Here is a 16237-nt window from a genome sequence, read left to right as displayed (position 1 = left end):
GTACTGGGCTGGGTGAAACAGGGCAGTGTTCTTGCACAAATCCCATGTTGCTGTCCTTTCACATTTCACTCCTCCTCCCCCTATCCCACACCACCAAGGAGCATCAGGACCTCAGCTTTCTATGGGACTTGGCTGTGGTGTGTGGGTTCCCCACAGGCTACACCCCAGTTAGGCAGCAGCATGGCACTGCAGAAACAGCTCCGTGGAGAGAAGCAGCCAGGGCTGAGGATGCGGCAGTCCCATCACGTGTGTTTTGCAGGGTGGTTGCTCCGGTGTGGAGGAGGACTGACCCTCACATGCCACGAAGGGAGCACGTTAGCTGCTCTTCCAGAGCGCACCTCCCAGTTCGGCTTCCCCAAAATCCCAGTCATGTGCTGTGAGGAGTCACAGTGACAGGAGCTGAAGCCGTGCAAGTGCCAGCAACCGTGAGGTTCACTTCAAAAGTGCTCTTGTGACCCCAGCTGAAATGCTCATGTAGATGTGCCCAGAAACACTTTCAACGTGGAAATGAATTAGAACTGGTTGAATTAGTCTCTGTGAATAATTTAACTGCTACATTTTGCATTAATTGTTGAATAATTTATTCACAAATACATTTTCTCCATTATTTGACCTCTGCTGCAAAGTAATGAATGCTATTTGGCAAATAATTTACTGTACAATATTTATATGAATACATTAATTTGGAATATATTTCCCTATTACCCCATTACTTTCAAATTCACTGTTTGAGTGATCTTAGCATAGACAGCAGTCAGCCATCTTTTATAGTCATTCCTATTGCCTGGTCTGGTTCATCCTAATTCAAATGTCTCAGTGCATATTCCAAAATACTTCAGCCTGTTCTGGGCAGGTTTCCTCTGGATAAAGCCTGGAAACCCATTGGAATAAATATAGTGATGTGCAGGTAGGTGCAGTCATGGTTAGCCTGATGAGGTGGAAGCACCAAACATGGGAACTATTCAGACAGAGGTTTTTTGGGAAAGCATCTGTGAGTATCCAAAATCTCACTGAGATTTGACAGGGACTAAACACGTAATTCCAATGCTCTTAAGAAAACCATGGCCTTTGCTGAAATCCTTTTTATCTCTGTAGTACAATGACACAACCTACTCTTTATTTAAGGCCCGGGGTAGCAGACTTCACACAGTTAGAGTCACAGTCTAGAAGATGTACAAAACCCATGCTGCTTTACAGACATTTTGTTACTTGGGTATTTAGGATTAGTGTGTGGGAAATTCACTACAAATATCTGCTTGAAATACATGTAATCAACACACTCCTCAGAAACCTCTCTGAAAACAACCTTTGCTCTCTCCTCTTGGACACGAGCAACACACCAACGCACCATCAAGAAATTGTGCTGGATTCAACTCTGCCTTCAGGACAGCTACAGCAACAGAGAAGCAGCAACGTAATCCTCTGCACGTCCAAATAAAATGAAAGAGCATTAAAATACCTAGATGATATACAGCTGAAAGGATATTTGGTTCACAGATTCATGGCAAACACATAAAACTTACTTTCTTCTAAACATGCTCTCATGACTTTCAGTCCAGCAGTTCTAGACAAAAGCAACAGGCCAACACAAGCTACCTGAGCCCTGTGGCTGGAGGGCTCCACATGACAATTTTGCTGCAATTCTCAGAACAAAGCAATGCAGCGGCAAAGCCAGGCAGAAGTTCTGCAGGATTTTGTCACCCTTTACTTGCCACTTTTTAATGAAAAGCTGAAATACTAGAAAATCTGTACTGCTAAATTTGCTTAACCAAATTGATGGTTAAAGACAAGAGTCCCCAGCTATTTGCAATAACACTGGCAGCTGAATTTTTTTCTGGGGGAGGACAGCATATTTGATATAAATATTTAACAAAAAACATCCCTGTAAACATGAAGACTAGCAATTTTGAGCCTCTTCTACATTTAACAAACAAACTGCTTGTTGGGCTGGCATTGGTGGAATTGTGATTTTCCATGTTCATAAATCAATCAACCATCTGGGGCAAGCAATATAATCAAAGGGATTCACACGCTTCTAAACCATTTTTCAGCAGCACTATGTGTGGAAACTATGGAGATTATCCATGATGCAACAACGTACTTGGTGGCCTAGTGTTCTCTGCTGGGAAAGGAAGCACAGGAAAATCCTCGTACACTGTAATTTAATACCACCATTGCACGTTGAAACACCTCAGACTGCACTTCTGGGAAAGGGTATAAAGAATAGACAGAGCACTGTGTACATTTGGGATGATTTCATCTTCTTCATCCAGAGAGTAAATGTTGACTGAGACAAGACCTTTATCCTGAAGGGATCATATATATTCTCTGCCTTTCTTGTACCTTTTCCATGCTGTGTCCTGAGCAGAGAAAAACAATCGTTTCCTTCCCAGATTTTGAGCTTCTTTTGCCCTGAGTTTGAATAGATAGCTGCTCAGGAACTGAAGAGCTCCCCCTGCCCCTTCCCTTGGTTTTTTTTTTTTTTTTTTTTCTTTTTTTTTTTTCTCCTTTTTTTCAAGCATAACTGTTTAATGAATTTTTTTTCACTTTCCTGTGAGGAACAAAAATCAGTCCTTCTAGTGAACCACCATCTGGAGAAGACTTGCTCATATATCGTCTAGAGCCATGCAAGAGAAAGAGAGCCATAAAGCTGTTGACTGTCACTGCAGTACATTCAAGATGCCTTTTTTTTTTTCGCCCTAGGAATCCCTTCCCATTCCAATAATAGTTCATATGTTTTATTCAAGTTCAGATGGAAAATAAAAGATTATCTATCCCTCATAGACTCATAGATGGACTTGGTTGCAAGAGATGATTGCCAGCTCGCAGCCTTCTCTGAACATAGACACAAGGCTAAAAACTTGGAGAGCCACCTCCAGTACCATCCCTTATACGTATCACGGAATGTGTAATTAGATGACAGATCTTGATCTTCACACAACAGGAGTCAGGTGTATTTTTCATTTATTTTCCTTCCCGTGCATTGCTTTTCTAGTCTTTGTTACTTCAGTTTTAATTCATCGTGTCCATTATTCCCTTCTAAACAATTTATCTTATAACTTATTTGCAGATGGAGGAAGCTGAGGAGAGGCAGAGGGATTTGCCACTCTCATTTTTGCACCTGCTTGCTTACACCTACAGGGTGCTCCTTTTTCATGCTCATTCTCTCATGTCTCTTTCAATTATAGGCAGTTTTCTTCAAAATGTCATCTCTAAGTACCTTCTCAAGGAGAGGCTAGCTGTTTTTTCTTCCCTGCATTCCTCTCTTCCAAAGATGCCTTTAATGGGATACCTTGGGATACCTTGGGATTGCCTTAGGATGCTTTTCCCCTAATACAGACTATCTATTACTTATTTTCTCAATTTCTTATTCCCTGTATTGGGTTTGCATGGCATTCTCCAGAAAATATTTTTTTCTGATTTACAATATCTACATAAAGCTGCATTTGTTGGAAAATTCGTACGAGTGATAAAGGCCACAAAAGAGGTGGTGCTTACAAGATAATATAGATCTTGAGATACTTTGGTAACAAGGGACACGTTTCACTGACAATGAATTAATTTCTTACAGTTGTTCAATTCCATTTGCTCCCAGTCATGGCTACAAATGATGCACTGGTCTCGGTTCTGGATCTGTGGACAGCTAATGAGTAGGAAGTCCTTAACTGAGGTTCCTGGCTGCATCACAAAATAGTCTTTTTAATAAACCAGAAATGATTGCAGAGGGGTGAGCAATTTTTTGGCTGGGTCTGCTTGACCTGATAGCGCTCACTCTCACAGTGGCCCTCATCATGGATAGTGTAACATCATGTAACATCTCATTCCCTCAGTAACCAGAAAATACACTGATCCACTTCTTTACCTGGCACAAGCAAATCCTGGGCTAGGAGCTTCATTTAGTAAACAGTCAGAATTACTCAGCCCTCATTTTTTACTAACTAGGTCTTTTTCCAACTTTATTTTTTGAAGATACTGAGGACAAGTAGCCATCAGTCTCTTGAGCAGCTTCCTTCCTTCCTGGGAAGGTCAGGATGCCCTTGGTCCCGACTGCATCGATGCAGGAGGCTTCACAGCACTCAGCATCTATTTCTCCCTCCCACATTTGTCTACGTCCTTCCTTGTTCTCCCATAACTCTGTCACCTGGGATGGTTTTGACAATTCTTTCCTACATGCTCAATCTGATTTAGTTTCCTTATATTTCCCCAGAGACTTGAATTGCTGTTCATGCCCCATTTAGTTTCCTTTTAGAGAGAACACCACTCAGTGTAAATGTAGTGTCCCCAGCCCCAGGAACAGGAAGAGAAGTATGGAGCAATTTCAAGGCTGCTCAACTTCTTTGGCTCTTACTTTGTTCCCTTTCACACTGCTCTTCAAGGATCCCCCACTAGACCTACAGAATTTAGATGGAGCTCCTATTTGATTTCCCTCATTTCATGCATTCTTGACAGGATAGCAATGGTATCTCATTACCTTCAGGGAGACAGGCACTACTCAAAGCAGTGGGAGCAAATGTTTTGCCCACGTCTAAAAGCACTGAGATGAGAAATGTAGGTCTCTGGAGTCCCTCTTGATTTTCAGATATGTCCAGCTCACCTCGTTCTGCGGTTTGGCCTTTTCCTCTCTACTTCTGCTTTGCTGTGTATTTTGCTTCAGTAATACAGCAAACACCTGAAATGCCATGTGATAGATGGTATTAAAGAGGCTTATTTACAAATGCTCACATTTTCCCAGGTGAAATTTCCTGATCCAAGATAGAAAACAAGGTGGAGCCTTTTAATAAATACCAAACCAGTAATTGGAATGTTCCCAATTAAGGCCAGCCCCTACTGCTCTTCTGGGCTGCTCTGCCAACCCCATAAACCGTTGGTGTGAATGAGCTGGATTGGAGCATTTTGGAGAAGTACATGCTTCTCTTGCAGGCAGGCTTTAGAAATGTAAATGCATGTAGGAGGATCTATGCTTCAGGCTGGCTCGTCTAAACAGAACAACTTTTAATTAATTTTTTTAAATACTGCCACAGGCTCCTCTTAAATTGATGAGAAGTGCATTCTACTTTCCTTTGCAGAAAAGCATTGTATATTACACTTAATCTGATTAGGTAGGGGAAAAAAAAAAAAAAAAAGCAAGCTAGCTGTGCTTCTAGGGGCTTTAAATACATCTTTTTAAACAGTGTTTAAACAGAACACTGTTTATATCAACCCACTATAATATGAGGTAAAGCACACTTAAACAGTCATTTTAAAACACCACACAATTATTTTATTATTGTAGCCCCCTTGTTATGAAGACACCTTAGAGGGGAAAAAATTTCTAAGCAAAATCTGCTGTCACCAAATTGTAATTCACTGATTCTGAAAGTGTTAAAGAATTACAGCAATAGAGATTTAAGTTTATCCACCAAGGAAATGAGCCTTGAAACCTGTATCACAATGTATGTGGTTACAATTTCAGTTCAGAGGGAAATTATATTAAAAAAAATCACATAAGTCTTTTCAAATAAGGAAAGATATACTGGGGAATCAGGATAGGATTATGTCTCCTGGCCATTACTTCCATCCAGAGGACTTTATTTTGCAAAGAAGATGAATAACCCTACCCACATAAGCAATGAAAAGCCAATTCATCACTTTAGATCAATGGTCCCAGTGGATTTAACTGAGCCTTGGAAAAGGCCCCTAGGGCTACACTGTGATGGTGAAGGCTGCCCTGGTTACAGTGTTTGGGCAAAGCAAGGATCAGAACCTCAGCCTCGCTCTTTTTCCAATTTACTATATTACACTTTTGTTCCCTAGTGGAAGAAGGTGTGAACATAAAGACTGCCATTAATGAGAGAGATGAAATTGTAACCCAGCCTTGTAATTTGGGTATTTGTCCCATGTAAACAAAACCAAAGCTAACATTTAACTGAGGACTCTGACACACTCTCCTCAAAGAGGTCAAGACAGGAAGCATGAGGAGATGGTGAAGAGAAGGTTATAACCGAGATAAAGCTATAAGTAACCATGAGTGTTCAGGAGAAGCATCCCACTATGTGGCCAAGCTGTATGTGTCGTAGCAGGGAGAAATGGACTGAAACTAAAAATTGGTAAATTGTAATTTGTGTTAGGTAGTATGGCTAATTGATCTCTAAGGAACTGCAATAATTTGCCAAAGGATTTACAGGCATCCAAGAAAAGATGAAGCACTTATAAGTGTGTTGTGCCGAGGAGAATCCTTCATTTTTGCAGATGGCTGGACAGTGGCATTCAGGAGTATTCAGCCAGGTCTATTATTTGTTTCTTGTTGGTGGCCTTTGTCACCTGATATTGAAAAAACAAAGGCAAGGTTATATTTTGTTGCTGCTGTTGCATTTTATTCTTTCCTGTTAGCTTCTGAGCCACAAGACCTAGCGCACTTTGGGGTAATCTGGTGTCAGATGGGGAAATCTTAAGGTAACTGTTGCTGCAAGTGCTGAAAATCTGGGCCCTTTTCTATATTCTCAGTCCCACCCAAGCTCTTAGTAATTTCTTCAAAGTGAACTTAGGCCGTGACTCTAAACAGCTACACACAGCACAGTTAACAGGTTAATACCATGGAGGCTATCAGATCATCCTATAAAGTACAATACCCATAGTTCACAAGATGACCACATTGGTGTATACTTTCCCCAGTGCAATATGACTCATCAAACCTTATCATCTATAGCCCAAAGACCAGTAGAAAATGAAGATAACAAGCAGCAATAAAGGAAGCCTACCTTCCTGGAAAAATATGGCACTTGTTTCATGCTGACCAGCATAAGGTGCACGAAATCTGCCTGGCCCTGCTCATTTGGTCAGATCTGCTGATCGGAAACCTACAGAACCAACTCCTATCTCTTAGAGAAGGATATTGATTAACTCAGTACAGAAGCATCCTACCTTCTAACATCATGAAAATCTAGAACAGTTCAAACCTCCTCACTAATGATTACAGGAGTTTTAATCACTTCCATTTTGCAATTCAAATTGGACATAACACTTGAATACCTATAATTATCTTTATGGAAGTGAAGATTTTCATTATGTTAAGCCACTTTACATATATCAGGCAGAGAATTTGCAAGATTCGGGAACCAAAAACTGAAAATGTACAGACTGATTCAAAGCAAGATTCACAATTCCAGTGATGAAGACAATTAACCACAGGAACACAGGAATGTGATGGATTCAACTCTGCTGTAAGTCAAGTTTTGATGACATTCCCAAGGGTCTGTTGTAGCTCACACATAAGACAGGAGTAAAATAGGAATTATTAAATCACATTTTTTGTTTTGTGTTGTCAGTGGTGTCCAAACAATTGCAATGACTCCTCCTGCCTTTATCATAAGCAGTCCATGTTTAGATGCCTCATCATAGAATAAACTTTCAAGGAGGAAGTGATATTGTTAAATATTGTTGAAGTCTAGTGCTCAGCTGAAAAGCCCAGTGTGTGGCATACAGCTAGTTTTAAGATTTAGTTGTAAAATTGGTATGTAAATATCATACTATCATTCACAATTTAAAAAGCAGCCAGTAGGACAGGAACCAAAATAACAGAAGATATGAGCTGTAATTGTATCACTAGGCTTCTTTTATATCTCTAATAAAGTACTGGAGTTTAGTTTCTGCTGAGAGGAGGAAAAGCTGATACTACTGTGGTTGATGTTGCAATACAAAGGAAGGCAGAGAATCCTCATCTGTAGATAAAAGAGACATAAGCTCAAATGAAGACATGCTTTAAAAAAAAAGAACCTCCTCCCAGTCTAATAGCCTCAAGGCATCTTAACTAAAATGTATGAGAATGAAAACCGATCTGCTTAATTAATACTGAGCCCTAATCGTTAACAGCAATTACATAACAAAAACTATCTCAAGACAGGGATTCATGCACTAAGAAATTAGATACAGTAGACAAAACAATAATTAAAGAGCTGAACACAGTTGCTTCTGAAACAGCATCTAGTACATTTACGCTTGTGTAAATAAATGCAGTATTGTGCCTTTCAGCTGTGGCACGGATAAACCATCTGGGCTGGTGATCTATGTGATGTTGGACTTCCAACAAGATCTGTGATGTTCACTGCTATAGTTTGTTTCCATGCCCATGATGAAGCTAGAAGCTGCCATTTCCCCTGCTTTTCTTATAACTGGTTTGACTTAACAGGTCACTGAGTTGGCGTTTTGAGTAGCATGAGACATAGCATAAGGAGCAGCTGCTCACAGTCTCTTCTGAAGCAGCAATGAGGAGGCATCAAATGAAGTCAGGAAGTAACAAGTTCAGAATACATGAAGGGAGATACGTACTTCAAATATTGCAGAAAGCTACAGATACTACAATATACAGAGATTCCAAAAGTGATAAAATATCAGCGTTATGGATGCAAAAGGAAATGTAATACTTCTGAGTCAGAAGCTGGAGCTGCAAAAGCCAGAAAACAGCATGAAGACTGAGGAAGTGGGGAATGATTGCCTTGTTCCTGAGGTCTTACCCATTCCCATTGCCTGATGCTGGCTATGACTGTACACAAGACAGAGTCCTTTCAAGGGCATCCTTTTACTTGGAGATTTTGAGATTGGGCCTGTCTTTTTTTCTCTCCCCCCCCCCCCCCTTTTTTTTGTCGCAACCCATTAGGGTTCACTAAAATGCTTTCAAACAGCTGAGTAACATGATTACTTGGTGGATTTATGCAATTTCATGGCAAATGGCAAACACTGGAGCCCTTTGCCTCACCAGTGGCATACTTCCAACTTAATTACACCTTGAGCCCTTTGCCTTCTGCTGGTGCAAAGCTGAGAGATGCTCTTCAGATGGAAAAGGTGACAGCTGCAGTGAGCTCCGCTCTCCTGGTAGGGCTGGAACTGCTGACTGCCTGCAGCTAAAATGACCACATCTCTCCCTTGCACCATAACAAATTATGCATGATTACTGGGCTCCTGCAATCTTGGCTCCCTGAGCTCTTCTTAAAAGAGCATGTCTATCTGCTGGTACAGCAATCTTCACTTCCAAATATCTGCAGAACTCCCTTGCTCTCCCTTTGCTCCCAGCACCTTTGTTCCCAGACACCGTTCTCCCTCCTTTAAGTCCAACAGAAAAGACTGGGCCGTCCAAAAGCAAACAAACCAAATGGATAATTTTCTTGTCTGACTCAGATCTCTGCAATGTGCAAAGCTTACACCTCCTACTGACTGGTGGTCCCCAGGCATCAAACTTCAGCAGTGTCTCTGAGAGATATAATAACTGATGTTATCAAGAAACTGCTGAGCTGCTGTGGCTGATACACTACCCACAAAGCAGTCACTTCACCCAGCCTAAGGCACCACCCTGGCTGAGCTCACTCACTCCCTTCACAGCTCTTAAAGATGCTTGCTCAATTTTGGTCATTTGGCCAGAACTGTTTGTCTCAGCTCACTATGTAAGGCAGAAGCCCTTCTTCTCCCTCCCTCTCCGGCTATATTTTCTCAACCTTCCCCCCCAAAAAAATGAGAGCGGAATTTTGCTCAGTCCATCTTCTCCCTTCTGTCTCCTGCTCCCTGTTCACAGCACAAAAGCTTCCCTTTGTCAGATTTGTTGGCCTGTGACTGACAAGCAATTACAATAAGTAATTTCATTTCAGTGGAAGATAATAAAACATGATACCATAACTACCCACAGAGCCTCCAAAGTATTCATGTTCACTCTAATAACCTGGTGAGATGCTGTTAATCTTGACAGAGGCTGCCCAGCAGGTGCTGGGGAGCTGAATTTTCATATTCTTCACTGTTTGCTGATCCTTCCACAGGGAAAGCTCCAAGCTGTTAAAATGCAATGGCCCTGCTCTATTTTTTAATTACATTTAGTTTATTAGAGGCACAATCAGATGCATAACTAATCCTGGAGCCTGCCCTACCTTACTGAAGAGGGAAAGAGAGGTCTGACTCATTTAGGCTCTCACAATCTTGGATGCGTGGAGCGGTTTCCCTCTGGGAGACAGAGGCGTTGAAGGGGAATATATGGCAGAGGGGGAACTCTGTTGTTTTCAAAAGTGGATGATTTTTACCGATACTGCCCCCCTCTGCCCAGGGACCCCTTCAATGCAAGTTGCCTTTGTTTTCAGATATTTCTCCTACAGCCAAGATGTGCCAAGGAAAGATCGGTGCTGATTTGCCATTTAAAATTCAGTCTGTCTGTCCCCTCAGGACCAGAGAGCAAGAAAGCTGTGTATGGGTGAGGGGACAGATGCACTTGGTGCCAAAGAATTACAGGTCTCCCCCTTAGAAAAAATGCATTTACCAACACTGCAGAAACAACATTAAGTTTCCCAGAGATGCCACTCCGGGATGCATGTCAGCACAAGAGGAGCAGTAGAGAGAAAGGAGATGACAGTAGCGAGAAAGGCAGCAGCAGCAGCTGCCTAGAAATGGAGGCCACTTTTGCATATCTCAGCTGGGAAATTTTGTTCCCCCTTGTAAGCACAGTGGGGGAACCTGAGGGGAATTAGGCCCTTATGGCCAAGTACCAGGTACATACAGACCCTCTGTTCCAAAACGTGCCACTGTCTGTTCAGCATGCCCTAGGTCCTTAATCTGAGAAAGCAGAATGTGCACCAGAAGCACATCAGTGTCCCAACAGTAAAATGGCGATGCTCTAACTTCTTTGAAAGCCTGGGTATTTCTCAGGACATACATCACCTTGGTGCACAAGCGACCCATGGCCTCCTGCTCCTGAGCAAGCAGAATCCCGCCCTGCTGCTGGAGCAAAGACAAAACCACCCCCTCAGCATCCTGCCAGCACTGCAGAAGGAATGATTAAACACAACACACGACTTGCTGAGTCCAGAGAGGAGCTCATAACTGGGGCACGGCGATCTGAACCATGGCCTTCGCAGAGGTGAACCTGACCTCCCTCAATGCAGTGCTGTGCAGAGGGCAGCAGGGAAAGATGGACCAGGGACTGGTCAGACAGGTTTCCACAGTATCAATGGTACTTTTTTTGACAACCCTATTTTCAAAATATCTGTATCCACAAACACACCATAATGGAGGTGAGAGGGCAGGGATCTCTCTTGGAGAGGGACAGTTCAGGGATTAAAGTGTGAGGAGGCTCCTTCTAAACAGGGAAAGCCAGAGGAGCTGCTCCCAGCCAAGGGCAAAAGACCTTAAAGGCCACTGCTAAAACTTCCATGTCCACTTGGGAAGCAAGAGCCTAGCTACAAGGTAAACTGGAGGGCCAGAATGTTCCTCATTGAAATCCACCTGGCTGCTGTTCGATAATGTCTTGTTCTTGTTATATCCACAACTGTAATTAAATTGTTTTCCAAGCTCTTGAGAAGCAACTGAAATGCTTAGAAATGCTCTGAAGAAAATGACAATAACTGTGATATGGCTGTTTCCATCTTCCAAAGGTAACATGCAGATCTCTATCCACCAGCAGGTGGGTTCCAGGCTGGCCTGGTTTGAGCTAAAACAGAACCAATTCTCTGTTCAGTAATTTTACTTTGCAGCTAAGCCTCTTCTAACTAACTGAACTCTCTGAAACTCTCTGAAATTAACAGCATATTGTTCAGAAATTGTTTGCTCTCAGTGATAAGACCTATGATTGTAATTTATGCCAAGGAATGGTATGCAGAGAGGCTCTTGCTTATACTTATTGCTATAACACCCAAGGCCAGATAACTTTGTTATTTGCCCCGTTGGAGTGTTGGAAGTGGAAAAGCGCAGTGGGGTCCCACCTGCAGGGAGGAGCAGACAGGACAGGTGACCCAAAACTGACCAACAGGGTATTCCATCCCATCTGCCTCATGCTCAGTATAAAAGCTGAGGGATCAAAGGGTCAGCCTTCTTTCTTCAGTGGCCGGCATCCAAGGAGGACTCTGTCTGTTTATCTGCCTTTGATCCCGATCTGTGCATTCCTGAATCCAGATCTGGAATCCAGTTCCCATCCATCACTGAGTCCAGTCTGGGACTTTCCCAGCACCTGCTGGTGACGTGATCGTCATCCCAGGACCTTGATGCAGTTTTGTATATATTGTGTATATTTCATTATTTTATCTTAATTATTTTATTATTAATATTTCAATAAAGTAGTTTAGGGTTTTCTTTTCCTAAAATCCTAAGTCTCTTTCTCTCCTTCCCTCCTCCCTTTGGAGAAAGCGGTAGTAGAGAGCATCTGTCGTTCATCTCAGTGGCCTGTCCAGCCCAAACCACAACACAGGCTAAAACCTATGCTATTAGCTCTTTAGAAAGAAAGCTGTATATGGCCCAGATCCCACACCTTCCCAAACAGAGAGGTGGAAAAGGCAGAAACATTGTTTCCATCTTCTATTCTTCAACTAATATATCTCCAGACCTTGCTGAATTTCACAGGAACTCAGTATTCATGGTGGAGAACAGTCCTCTGAAACATACTGCATGGACCTCTCAGAGAGTTAATTCCTCTGTCCTCCTGTAATTTCTTTACAGCTAAACGAAGTGTTAGAAGCGAGGAGTAATATATATGTTGAAGATAGCTGAGCTTTGTTTTTCTCCAAACATTGTTCAGAGTAAAACTACAAGATGTTCCTGGTATTGCCTGGGAATCTACTTATGTTACATCCTTAAACATACTTCCCTTTATTCCAGAGGGCCTTCTTGAGTTTGCATAGTGAAAATGGAAAAAAAAAAAAAAATTCTGTATTTTTTTAATATTGAGAACATGGGAAATAAATAACCCTGGGCTTTCTCTCCTCCAAGAAGAGCAGTAATGTAAGAGCAAGCTAAGGGCAGCTGACTTACCTGGGTTCAGAAGTATGGTCCAAACCAATAAGAGAGCCTCTTGCATAAAATGAAAAGGTCAGGAGTATAAAGATGTGATCTCGACGGGGAAGAGAGCCAAGAAAACAGTTCGCTATTTAAATAGCTGATTAAACAAAATATAACTAGGGCTAACTTGGCCCCTTTCCCAGAGTTCATAAACCCACAGAAGGAATCTCCTCTGGGGGCAGTACATCCTGACGTGTGCCTTACTTAAATCAGGTCATTTAAATACCTGACCTTTTTTAGTGTCCGCTTCTGCTTGTTCATACACCTGCATCTCTTTCTGAAGCTAACCTTTTATATTGCTGCCTGCCTGCTTGTGTCATGTCTTTCCCACCTTTAGACATAGCAGAAGCCAAATTAAATAAACCAGAACTACAACAGAATGAGAAGTTGCAGGAAACCCTTTGCTGCATTTTTATTTCCTGAGTCCCATGTGCTGAGCAACAGCCTGCCTTGCATGGCCTTGAAGGGTTGGGTGAGCCCAGCTCCCTATAGATTGAAAATCCCAAACTGTAAAAGACAAAGCTATGCACAAAACTAATCCACGTAGGCATTTTCCCTGTTATCATCAAGCTCTTAAGTATATGAAAGACTCATGTTACTCAACTTCAGCAGCCTGATGTGCTCTCTGATGGACTGGTACCAGTACCCCACTGCTCCGCTAAGCCTGATTTTTAGCAGCAAAATAAATCACTTATCCACAAGCCCACCCTAACCTGTTTCACAGCTTCCAGACATGTGGCCCATTGCTCCGGTAGACTTGGCTTTCCATTTCAATACTGACCATATGGACATGTGGTCTATATGGTATGGAGCACAGGCAATGCCTCCTTTAAAAAGAAAAATTTGCATTGGAAAAGAACCTGCGGACTCATAACCATGAATGCCAAGAGAAAGAATGGGGGAAGACTGGGATGGAGAGGCTGTAACTACTCTTCTCTCTGTCTAAAAAACTCACTAAGGTCTGATTCAAAAATCTTGAAGTCAACAAGAGTCTTTGCATTGCCTACAGGACGCTTTGGATCACAATTTGATTTGGGAAGAAGGGGGTGAATTGCATCTATCAAGAGCTGTCATTAAAGTGAAACAATGACTCGAGCGCAAGAGCTAGAGTTAATGAAAGGACAAATTATGATGCACTGCTCAGGGAGACATGTACGCTTATCCTGCATGATGTGTTGTGCAGGAGGCACCTCCTTTCCAGCTTGTTTGGATGCTCTTGGTTTATTCTGATTCCTGTCAAAGTATAGTTGCAGGGGAATAATATAAATTCAGAAAGTGACCTCCCAGCTATACACGTGGAAAATACATCCATCAAGTAAGTCCAAAAGCTAGTCAAATATCACCTCACAGTTATTTACAATGCTGCAAATATTGATTAAAATTTATATAATGATACTGATTTTAGTCTGAATTGATAGTCCACATATTCTGCACACATGGCTGTTTGTACACTCTTTGGCAGAATGCTGATGTCAAACACTTTCAGAGGAACAGAGTGAGCACACTCCTAAACAAACAGACCAATTCCAACAGTGTCGAATAAGGTTGATGGAGAGGAGCTTATGGCTGTTGTATCAGACATCCTGGGAAATGTCTCAGGAGTCTTTATTATCCACATTACAGTAGGCAGCACAGATGGATTTGTGAGATGGAAGACCATGAACAAAATGCACATAAATATTGTGGAGCTGCTCAAGGTCAAGCAATAACTCACAGCAGCCCTACCAGGCCTGCTGGATTTACCATTTACATCCCTCCTGTATGAAATTCCTGTAAACTGTATCTGTTGAATGTTTGGACCTACAGCATTCTCCTGGAGAAACTGGCTGGTAATGGCTTGGATGATTGTATTCTCCACTGGGTAAAAAACTGGCTGGATGACCAGACCCAAAGAGTGGTGATAAATGGAGTTAAATTCAGTTGGCAGTCAGTCAAAAGTGGTGTTCCCCAGGGCTCAGTATTGGGGCCAGTTCTGTTTAATATCTTTCACAATGACCTGGATGAGGGGATTGCGTGCATCCTCACTCAGTTTGCAGATGACTCCAAGTTGGGTAGAAGTGTTGATCTGCTTGAGGGCAGGATGGTTCTACAGAGGGATCTAGACAAGCTGGATAGATGGGCTGAGGCCAATGGTATGAGGTTCAACAAGGCCAAGTGCTGGGTCCTGCACTTGGGTCACAACAACCCCATGCAACGCTACAGGCGTGGGGAAGAGTGGCTGGAAAGCTGCCTAGCAAAAAAGGACCTGGGGGTGTTGGTCAACAGCTGGCTGAATATGAGCCAGCAGTATGCCCAGGTGGCCAAGAAGGCAAATAGCATCCTGGCCTGTGTCAGGAACAGCACAGCGAGCAGCACTAGGGAAGTGATGGTCGCCCTGTACTTGGCACTGGTGAGGCCGCACCTCAAATACTGTGTTCAGTTTTGGGTCCTTCATGACAAGACATTGAGATTCTGGAGCGTGTCCAGAGAAGGGCAACGAAGCTGGTGAAGGGTCTAGAGCACAAAACTTATGAGGAGTGTCTGAGGGAACTAAAATTGTTTAGCATGGAGAAAAAGAAGCTAAGGGGAGACCTTATTGCTCTCTGCAACTACCTGAACGGAGGTTGTAGCGAGGTGTGTGTCAGTCTCTTCTCCCAAGTAACAAGTGATAGGACAAAATGAAATGGCCTCAAGTTGCACCAGGGGAAGGTTAGGATGGATATCAGGTAAAATTTCTTCACCGAAAGGATTATCAAACATTGTAACAGGCTGCCCAGGGAAGTGGTTGAATCACCATCCCTGGAGGTATTTAAAAGAGGGGTAGACGTGGTGCTTAGGGACATGGTTTAGTGGTGATTTTGGCAGTGTTAGATTAATGGTTGGACTTGATGATATTAATGGTCCCTTCCAACCTAGAAAATTCTATGATTCTATGAGCAGAGTGCCCACATGAAAACTGACCTTCCTGGCTGGTAGTTTCACATTCATTTAGTCTTCCTTTCAAAGAATTATGGCCCCAAACTGGAAAGAGCAGAAGAAAGCTACTTGGAGATTTCAGCCCATTAGTTTAAAGGTAAAGATCAAGATGAATGGAAAGTCCATTTCAGTGTCTAGCTGGGGGAACCTAGGGGTGCCTTAGGACCTGTGAGCAGGCAACGTCATTTGCCAAAATTATTTGCAATTCTATCCTTCTGCAATAAAAAGGTGGACTTCACTCTTCAACAACAAGAGCACAGAGGATAGGATGACTGCCTCTCAGCTTCTACCTTTTAGCTGCCTGCCCTGTTTCTCACCTTACAAAGCTGTCTTCTTGCACTCTTGCTCACTGCATAGTCCTACTGCTGGTCTCCTCATGAGTCTTAGTCACAACACTCAAGGCTGTTGGATGGAGATTATGTGATTCAGAAAAATAGGTGGACTCACCCTTGCCTGAGGGCATGGAAGGCACATCCTCGTGTCTGAGTAGCTCAACACACCATGC

The sequence above is a fragment of the Vanellus vanellus genome (genome assembly GCF_965231255.1).
Source record: "Vanellus vanellus genome assembly, chromosome: 5".
NCBI classification, from domain to species: Eukaryota; Metazoa; Chordata; class Aves; order Charadriiformes; family Charadriidae; genus Vanellus; species Vanellus vanellus.
The sequence above is the reverse complement of the archived record's forward strand: the minus strand, read 5'-3'. Positions refer to the sequence as shown.